Here is a 10,960-nt window from a genome sequence, read left to right on the forward strand (position 1 = left end):
GTAATATTTTTGAACAGAAGAGTGAGTCTGTGTTTAGGCTGTGAACGCTCATAAATACATGTTTATAGGATGGAATTCCTGCTCTCGATTAAATTGAGTTTGTTCAACAAGTTATTTTTTTGAGTGCATTTTGTAGGGCAAATAGTTAATTTAATATGGTAAAATATGTCAATAAATGTAATAAACGTTATGTAATAAATGTTGATAAATGTAACATTAAGTAAACAAACAGTGTTGCCAAGTCTGCGGTTCTCCAGTGGAATTGGGCTACTTTTACACTGTTGCCGCAGGTTGTTTTTCATGTCCGCGGGTTGAATTGTGATATTTAGCCCCTGGAATGCAAATTTTACCAGGGGAGCCCCGCCAAAAACGTGGATTTTACCCCCCGGAACTCGATTTTTACAATAGAACCCTCCCCTGCTAGTTTTGGGCTAGTTTTGAGGAGCAATTGAATGGGTTTTATTGTGAAAACCTGGCAGCCCTGCATATAAATATTATGTAACAGTGATAAATTCAAATGATTTGTATTTACTCAAAGGCATTTTGCCAGCTGTACTTGAATTTCTTTTTTTTTCAGACAATTAAATTGTTATTTGTACAAATTACTTAATATAGTTGCATGGAACCACTTGACGCAGCTTTTTTAAGTTAATCCAACAATTCATTACTCAGTATTTGGATCCTATTTTCCAGTACAAACATTCTTAATTCAAGACAAAAAAATCTCGAAATGCTAAATGACATTTAGTCATGTTTTCTGAAAAAAAAAAAAAAAAAAAACATTAAATAAGTGAAATTTGACTGAAAACAGAGGGGGTGGGTTCTTGTTTTAAGCATAAACTTATTTTGATATAGGCCATTGATACAAATTCATTTTGATACGTAAACGTTTGACAATGTCAAAGTAATTTGGCTTCTCAAGTAAATGTGTCTTGATTTAACACTCTCGGGTCGGCGGTCACGCCGGCATGATCACCGCGTTTTTTTTCTAACCAGTGTGAAAGAGACTCAAAATACTCTGTCAATGTTGCACATACAATTAAGAGTTATACACCATTTTAATCTGTGGAATATCTTCTTTTATTTGTGTACACTCAGAGTAACAACAAAATGTTGTGCTTTTTGTAAAATAAAGAAAACTAACATGATGCGTAATCTCTCGTCTCCCTCTGAACAAAGTCCAATCTGATAGTTCTCAGAAAATGAACTGTAACTTAGTGAATACTAATGACAAAAAAATTAGACTTATGTCTAAAAAAAACATTAAAATGTCAGGTTTTAAATCATTTAAGTCAAATCGAAAACATACATTCTGTGTTTATGTAATCTGTATGAAAAGAGAGCCATGTCAGAAGTCCGTGATTCAGCTCATTATCCGCTAATGCGGCCACGCCCACGGAGCCAGCGCTAGCGCTATTCAGAGGCAAATTCAGTCAATACATGCATACATCATCTCAATCGTGTATTTATTGTCTTGAAAAGTGTTTTGAATAGCCATAGTTAGCGATCTCTGGCCTCTGTTATTTCGGTTAGTTCCTTGATTGCCTATTCTTCTTTAGTGCTCAGGCATTTGTGGACTAAAGGTGTAGAGAGCGCCCTCTGGCTGCAAGTATGAATTCAAAACACAGTATCCAGCACTCATAGTAATGACAATAAATCCTGAATAAATATTACTCCTCTGTAACATATGAGAATCCATCAGTATTTCTCCAAATGTGCATGCTTTTAAGCTAAAAGCCTATATGAAATGCCATAGAGGTAACATAATTGTTCAGACACTTTGCATCAAAGAAATACATTATATTTTAAAGAATATAATAGAATACCATTATTTTAAATTGTAATAATATTTCACAGTATTGCTATTTTTTCTGTATGTTTGATTTACATTATGATGAGATTTGAGACATGATCAACAGAGGGTTTTTTTCACAGCCTACCTGACTGAAAGAGCTCATTATATGCAGCTCATTAGAGCTCTTTATGCAATTCTTTTGTCTTCTCAGGTGAGAATCACCCATTGTTCATGATTATTCATGCCTCCACGCATACTGTGTTTCTTGACCAAAGATGTTTTAGAAAATTTAAATCTCTCTGTTGTTTTATATGAACAAGCAGGCAGCATAATTTTTTACCTCATTTTGAAGCAAAAACTCTAGTCTACAACCTCAAAAACCCAGAAGTCTTGTGAACAAAGATTTGATATATATATTTTTGACCTTATTTCAGTGACTTAAGTTTTTTGTTTTTTCAATAACCACGCATAAACGTTATTCCTTCAAAAACACAAACATGTACATACATGTTCCTCACATATTATTGTAGCCTAGTTTGTGCTAAATTGTGCTAATTTTTCCATTAATATGTTTATGAACAACTGAAAAAAGCACAAATGTCAGGGCATGTCAAAACTTCTCCAAGGCCCCAAAAATCCTCAGACCTCTGAAGGTTAAGAAAGTTTAGAAATTTGTATTGTAAAACAAGACAAAAATGGCAAGAAAAAAATATTTAACATTAACTAAGATTCATAAATAAACTATTTCATGAATAAACTATTCATCATTGTTAGTTTATATTAACTAATATAGTTAACTAATTTGAAAAAACTGGACCTTGTTTTAAAGTGTTACCAAAGCAGATAAGTCACTCTCAAACCAAGAAGCTTTCTGTTGGTTAATGCATGCTTTTCCTAACCAATTTGAACATGATGGAAAATCTGTGTGAGGAAATATTTCGGCCTAACGCGACATTCCCGATCGCCCACAACAACAAATTTACCAAACAATGGTAAATGTGACCACACCTTTACTCGACACAACACTGCATTCCCACACCAGACACTTTTCAACGGCATCCAAAAGGCCCAAATCCTAATGCACCCTGACACACATTTCAGACAGGCTATTTCTCCCAGAAAGCCCTCTTTCTTTCCTGTCACTGCCATCAGCTCAGACTGACTGTAATTCAGACAAGCATATCTGACACTAAGAGCACGAGGGCATGTTCAGCTCGTGCTGCCTGAGACTTCCTCCTTGAAGTGTAAATGAGATTTGTGTCCCTTGGGATCCACATCATGTCTGTTACCAAAACTGTGTTGGTGGCTGTTTGACCTGAGATAGAGGATAAAGCCGCATCGAGAGGTCTGCAAAGGTGCTGGGGTTTTAAGAAGGTGCGATACGAACCGCATAAACACTGTGGCCTGAGACAAATGTGTCACAACAGGGTGCTAAAGAGCATTTTACCCACGAGACACAACAAGGCTGGCTGTACTTAAGGTATCTGAACATGATTTTATACAGGTGCACTTTGCAAAAAGAAACAGCTCAGACAAGGTTTTATTACATGCCCCAAGCCATTTGATTTTCACAGGAAAGGAAATGTTAAAATGACATGCTTTATATTAGATAGAGTTATGTGAAGTCTTTGTGAGAAATTTGCATAATGTGCCTGGCACAGGGACTTTATATCTGAAAGTGAAGGTTAATTTATGTTTACTGCACTTTAGCTTCTGAAGGTTTTCACAAGATAAATCATATACATTTTAATAAATGTCTACTTGTGGAAATGTTATGGTGGCTCAGAGAACTATAACTGCTCTGGCAGTTTGTCTACTCCTGGAGCTCAGCTCTCAAGTGTGTCTTATAGTCCAAAGCACAACAAAATACGACCAAAAGGAGATATGTTAAGATTTCAACAGTAATTGGATACAGTTTTAATATGAAGCAAAGAGGAAAAAGGTTCGTATTCAAGCTATAGCTGAGTGCTCACAGCATTACATACTTGTCAGAGGCTAAGTAATGAAAGTAGGAGTGAGAGGAATTCACAAAAGATAAATTAACAGTAATGCTAAACTGATGAATTACAGTAATACCAAACCCATATTTCAGTAAGTAAGTGTTTCTTCAACAGCCTTATTTCAAACACTGCTTCGGAGCTTTACGAATCGGATCAGTGATTCTGAGCGCCAAAGTCACATGATTTGAGCAGTTTAGCCGTTTGATAGGATATCCAAATCACTGATCCGATTTGTAAATCTCCAAAGCAGTGTTTTGAAATCGGACCATCACTATATTGCTGAAAAGTTATAATTTTGGGGTTTTTTTGGCGCACAAAAAGTATTCTCGTCACTTTATAATATTAAGGTAGAACCACTGAACTCAAATGAACTGTTTTAAATATGTTTTTTGTACCTTTATGGATCTTGAGAGTTACAATGGCATTGCTGTCTAGAGGCCACTGAGCCATTGGATTTAATCAAAAATACATGAGGGTGAGTAATAAATGACATTGTTTTTATTTTTGGATGAACTAGCCGTTTAATATATAATAAATTAATTATATTTAATAATATTTTAAGATTATAGTCTGGTTTGGGACAAGAGTAAAACTATACAATTCAAATATACATTAAATGGCATTTGAAAAGAAGCCAAAATAAATGAAATATCTCCATGATAGTTTTAAGGTTGAAATATGTTCGTTTTAATAAAAATCAACCCTCGGGACATAAAAGTGCCTGACATTGATGAAATATTTGAGACTAATTAACCAGAACGGACTGGGTATCTCTACCCAGTCCTATAGTAAATCATTCATCAAGACCAAGACGGTCAGGAAAATATTTTAAACATCATATGTATAGTAAACTGAACATCATGGGAAATGTCAAATCCTCATGCTAATAAGGCATTTAAGCTTAAATCTCAGTCCAGAGGTATAAGGCACATCCTCTTTCTCAGCTCCGGTACTTTCCCCATGGCGTAGAGAAGGTGATGTGTTCTTAGTTCCCACAGTCTGATGATTTGGGTATCAAAAACTCCCTAGCATCAGTAAAAAACTGACTTCTCATCTGTGCTCAAGCCTAACATGCTTGCATATTTCAAAACCAAAGCACGTAGACTATTGAAGTCAAATATAGCTGACTTGCTGTAAACAAGCAATCACATAGTTTACTCTAAGTGATGATGGAAAAGTGGTGCATTTGTTGATATATTCTGTGGAAGAGCACAGAAGGTTGTTTTATATCAAACATAAAACCCTTTTTTGTTGTTGTTTTATTTTGTCCTTTATGTTTTTTATATCCCTTTGTCAGTATGAACTGTCATTAAAGATTAAATGTTTTTTTTTATTATTATTTTTTTTTATTATTGTTTTATTTTTTTGTCCTATGGAAAAGTCACATGGCATAAAAGTGAGTAAATAAGGACAGAAATTCATTTTTGGATAAACTTTCCCATGAAGAGTCCATGAACTACTATGATTTGACCAAAGTTTATTCTGTCCGTGCTGACGTTCTCCTCCGGGCTTTCAAGTCAGTCAGTCTATTTCCATTTAAAGCCACTCAATACCACCTGAACTCTATATAAGACTATGTTATTTGAGCAATGTTTAGAAAAAAGATTATTTTCAGAGTTATCTCAAGGCATCGTAAACTGATTTTAAGTGGATGGATTTGTGTTCTTATTTCGGGGCACCAGAAGATGCCATGGGTTTGATTAATAACCAGGAAGGTCAGGAGGTTGTAACGTTCCCTTGCCAAACAAAACCCCTTCCAGGTGCTTGGACAACCAGAAATATCTCTATCTGAATATGTTCTCTGAAAAAGGACACAGGAGGTACTTCCCTCAAGCCAAGCATCAAATGTACCTGATAGTGTCTGACTACACAGTTTATAGTCAGTAATACTCTTATCAGGACTCAGATGCGTCATGTACATTGAAACCCCCTAATCAAAATAAAAGCTCTCTGACATGAAGAACAACGGGAGATTAATTAACATGTATGGGCAAGTTTCCTGGAAAAAGATTAACCCTCAGCGTGAATTATATAATGCTGTCAAAAGATATTCTAGACCGAAAACACCTCAGACTAGGATTAATCTGTATTAGAGAAACCGCTCTATGTTTTATTCATCTCATTCCCATATGTTGAAAAACAGATTAGAAGAAGCAGATTCTCATCTGTCAAATTAGTCTCAATGGTGAGCTAATATTTTTGTTCTAGAATTTACAACACAGCAGACATAAATGGAGAATTTTTTAACATTTCAAAAGACTGATAAGATTTAGCTAATGCTAAAGAAAGAAACCAGAAATATATACATACACTGTAAAAAGTGAAACGCTCTATTGACTCAATAAAATTGTAGCAACTGATTACAAGCAATACTATTAATTAAATTCAACATATAAGAATTGAGTTAGAATTAATCAAATGAATTCCTTAAAAGTCAACCATTTAACATATGTGTAAAATTAGCAGCATTACAAAAACCACAAATTGACATAAAAAGCAAATAATCAAACTGACCAACTAAACGAAATACTGATAACCATAATGGTGACCAGATATTTTCAATAAAATCAACATCTAATCCTCTGTTAATTCATGTGGTTCTGCTTGTTATCATCAGGTGTCTTCAATGCGGTCTGTTATTCAGATATTTTTGTTTAAATTTTATTTAAATCTTACTCGTTTTAAATGGTTGACATTTAAGGAATTTAATAATTCCAACTCAATTCTATTTGTTGAATTAAATTAATGATATTTCTTGTAATCTGTTGCCAAAATTTTATAGAGAATATATAGCGTATTACTTTTTACAGTGTAAGCTCTGACAAATAAACCTGAAACTTGAAAATGCATAAACAATGTTTATAGGCCTACATTTGTCATGTTATTTCAATGTAGGAAAATCATTATAAAATTTCATACAATCTGACATACTTTTTATATTAACATTACTACGTTTAGCAGCTTGCTTTTCGTTTCTTTCTACCAAAGAAACTCAGCAGCTGTTTTTTGGGACACTGCCAGAAACTCATTACTTTCAAAGAGAAAGACTAAGCCAATATGAATTATGTTAGAGTTGATGTTTTGAATATTTTTATACTGGCTTTTTGGTCATTTTGGTTTGGAAAAATGATTGTGCTTGTACCCTTTATTTAGCTATAAACAAACATGAGTACATTTCGGTCAGCAAGCTTTATGATCATAATTATATATATATATATATATATATATATATATATATATATATATATATATATATAGATGCATGGTGTTATAAAAGGTCATGGGTTTGATTTACAGTGAATTCGTAAAGTTTCTTACAATATATCTGTCAATTAAAAAAAAAAATGTCTCAAATATTTTCAACAAGAAGATAAAGAAAGATTGTGATCTAAACAAGTTCTCTGGTTCCTGGCACACCTTGAGATGGAAACCTCATGTCTCCAACCCAGTGAGCTCATCTTCAGACTCCACAGGAGATATGCAAATGAAATCTTTGCATGAGACAAATTTGTGTAGCAAAAGTGGGATGGTTATGTGGTCTCGTCTGGGTACAAGAGTATAAGCCAGAAATCAACCTATGATGTCACACTACTGCATGCTTCACAAAATGTGCACTTGAATTTTTTAGATAGATAGATAGATAGATAGATAGATAGATAGATAGATAGATAGATAGATAGATAGATAGATAGATAGATAGATAGATAGATAGATAGATAGATAGATAGATAGATAGATAGATAGATAGATAGATAGATAGATAGATAGATAGATAGATGGCTTGAGATAATGGAAAATGGTAGACTATACCCACATGACTGTTAAATATTTCAGATGTACACTCAAACAATTGCCTCTTTTTGAGTGTACATCTGAAACTTTTTGCCTCTTGTTCAGGTTAATTATAATGAGCTAAAGTAACACAATTTTTTAACATTTTGTCACAGCTTAATTTCATTGTGTTTAGTCCACCTAATATTTAAAACTGAAGGTACATAATTAATCTGTTAAAACTAAATTAATCAATTTGTTGATGTAACTAAAGGAGCAGTGGATCTGTAGTTCCCAGCATGCTTTGCCAGGAACTGCATAAGGAGAGTAAGGCTGCGTCCGAAATCGCATACTCTCGAGTAGATACTTATTTTGAATACAACTGCTAAAAAATATGTTCTATATAGTATGAGTGTGTGTAGAATGTAATTCAAACGTACTTGTAATGCAGAGTCAGCGGAGTGAGGATCCATCTGCAGCTTTATTATAACCAGAGTCAAACAGTATAGGGTCGTAACACAGCAAATGGCAATGGTGGAGACAAAACTGAATCGTAAACAGGGGCAGGCTTAGCTCGAGGTAGGCGGCAAACATATACAGTCCAGGAAACAGGCAAAGGGTCAGAGCAGGCAGAGTACAATCACAATCCAAAGAACAGGCAATATTCGGGGCAGGAAGCAGAGAATCAGGCAACAGGAAAACAGTCCTGACACAGTATAACAATCCACAAAGAAACACTCAGAAATGACCACCGTAGCAAATCAAGACTTCACGATGGTGGTGCGTGTGTGTCTTGTTTAAATAGCTTGTGTGTGTGTGTGTGTGTGTGTGTGTGTGTGTGTGTGTGTGTGTGTGTGTGTGTGTGTGTGTGTGTGTGTGTGTGTGTGTGTGTGTGTGTGTGTGTGTGTGTGTGTGTGATGAGCTGCAGGTGTGTGCTCAATCAGTCCCAGGTATGAGGGTTTATGGGAAATGGAGTCCAAAAGCAACAGTCAATATTCTGAAGACCTATAGAAAAAGATAGACCTATAGACCTATAGAATATATATATATATATATATATATATATATATATATATATATATATATATATATATATATATATATATATATATATATATATATTTGACTCTATTTCTTTTCTTATAATGGCTTAACTTACAGTGCTGTAAAAAAAAAAAAATTGGAAAAAAAAATTGGAAAAAAATATTATTTTAAGGTACTTATGTTGCAACATACAATAGTGGAAATAATTTAGAATAAGTGTAAGTGTATATAGTTAATATTTTTCCTCAGAAATGTTGTTTGTATTGAATCAATTGGTGCTAATCAAAAGCTTTAGCAGTAAATATAAACAAAACCTTACACATATTTCCCAACATCTTGTGCTTTTATTTATTCCATTCTCTTTAGCTGAATAATGCTTTAGATTCTTTGAATTTCATTACGTTTTTCATGAATATTATTTAAATTGCAAATTTGGACAGTTAAAAACAAACATAATACTATTCATCATGTATCATAAAACATTGACATAAAACCAAAAACATTGCAGTTCATGAAAATTCAACATTACGCAATCTTATGAGAGAAAGGTTATGAACATGAGTCCCTCATAATCCTTGAAACTTCACCTTTTTTCTGTACGAAACTTCAAAAAGCATTTTTTTTTTCAGAGGTGAGGTCACATTTGGTGTACTTCACACAATATACTTACAGCCACTTGCACCTCCCTTTTTGAGACACCATGGTAGACCAGTGGTTGGTCTGGGCCAGTAGTACTGGCTGTGGTGGCAGTGGGCAGGCAGGTCTCCGATGTGATTTAATGCATAATACAAATGCCATGGCAGTCCTTAACATACGACTAATCAACATTATATCACTAACATTAATGTTGCTATTGTTACAGCTTAACTGACTGCAGCTGACCTTTGCTAGCTAGCTAACCTATTATAATGTCATTCTATTATTGCAGTGTTGCCATATGGCAACACAGACATTTTACTGATTTACCAAAAACGAATTTTATAAAAACTTTTTTGAGTGGTGAATATGTCATCATAACTTACCTGAGACGAGGTTAGGAATGTGACATGGGTGGGTCCTTGTTTGCTACTGACGTTTTAGATTGCGTTCAGCAACAACCGACAAGAGACGGCAGTCTGTCAGAAATCAGGCCACAGAAAAAAAAATGCATGTTATCTGACTTAACCAAAGCACATCACTGGCTAAACTAAGGTCATCCCACTTTATATTAAGTGGCTTTAACTACTATGTACTTACATTTAAATGAATAATTTAATACAATGCACTTATTGTGTACATACCTGTTTTTACATTGTACTTATATTTTAAAAATACCTGCATGTAATTATATCTGTAATTAATTTCTGTAATTTATAATTACACTGTTGACCCATCCATTACAACTTACTTTAAACATACCCATATCACCAAAGCTTTCCCTAACCTTACCTGTATCCCACCTCAATAGCAGCAAAAGTGTTTTGCAATTCAATATGAACCCAATAAGTATACATTATACTTAGTTTTTGATGTAAGTACATAGTAGTTAAGGCCACTTAATATAAAGTGGGACCCTAAGGTCTTCTTTTACCAAAAAAAAAACAAAAAAAACAACGAGAATTCTCTCTTCAAGAGACAGTGGCAAGAAAATGAACACAAAGAGTATGTTGCCATATGGCAACGCCATGCGGCATAGGGTTAAGTGTTATTTTTTTGTGTAAATTTTATGTTATTTAATTCAGGTTGATTGGGACACTTTTCCAAGTCATCTCAATGGCAAAAAGTTTCCCAATCACCCTGAATTCACCCCTATATACATTATGATGAATTAAATTGCTTTAAACCTCAGTAAGTTCATTTTAAAAAATCTAGTTTGGCCATCATAAGAAAATTTAGTTTAACAAATGTAATACATTTAAGTTACACATACTAGAAAATTAATTTGACCTAAACGTATTTATTTTGAATGAGCTAAATTAAATTGTGTGTAAAAACTTTCTTCAAATAATTTGTATTATTATTTTATTTATTTATTTATTTATTTATTTGTAGCTTTAATAATGTAGCTTTAGCTTATGTAATGTAGTGGAAACTCTCCAGTTTCCCCTATGGATAGTGCATTCGCTTTCTCAGCACTCTTCCTCTGTTGAAACGAAAAAAAAAAAGAAAAGAAAAAAAAAAAAATCAACATTCTCTTAGAGTTTGGACTGAAGCAGAGATGGGCGGTGTTAACGTCTTACCACTGAGACAGAGATTCTTATTTTCACATTACATGAGCGCATCAGAATGAAAACATTGCTCATTAGTTACTCACGCAATGTTCTAGTGATGTAAGGAACCTGACTCAAGCGGCCAACCAACGTGTCAGCAA

The sequence above is a fragment of the Chanodichthys erythropterus genome, chromosome 1 (genome assembly GCF_024489055.1).
Source record: "Chanodichthys erythropterus isolate Z2021 chromosome 1, ASM2448905v1, whole genome shotgun sequence".
Classification (NCBI taxonomy): domain Eukaryota; kingdom Metazoa; phylum Chordata; class Actinopteri; order Cypriniformes; family Xenocyprididae; genus Chanodichthys; species Chanodichthys erythropterus.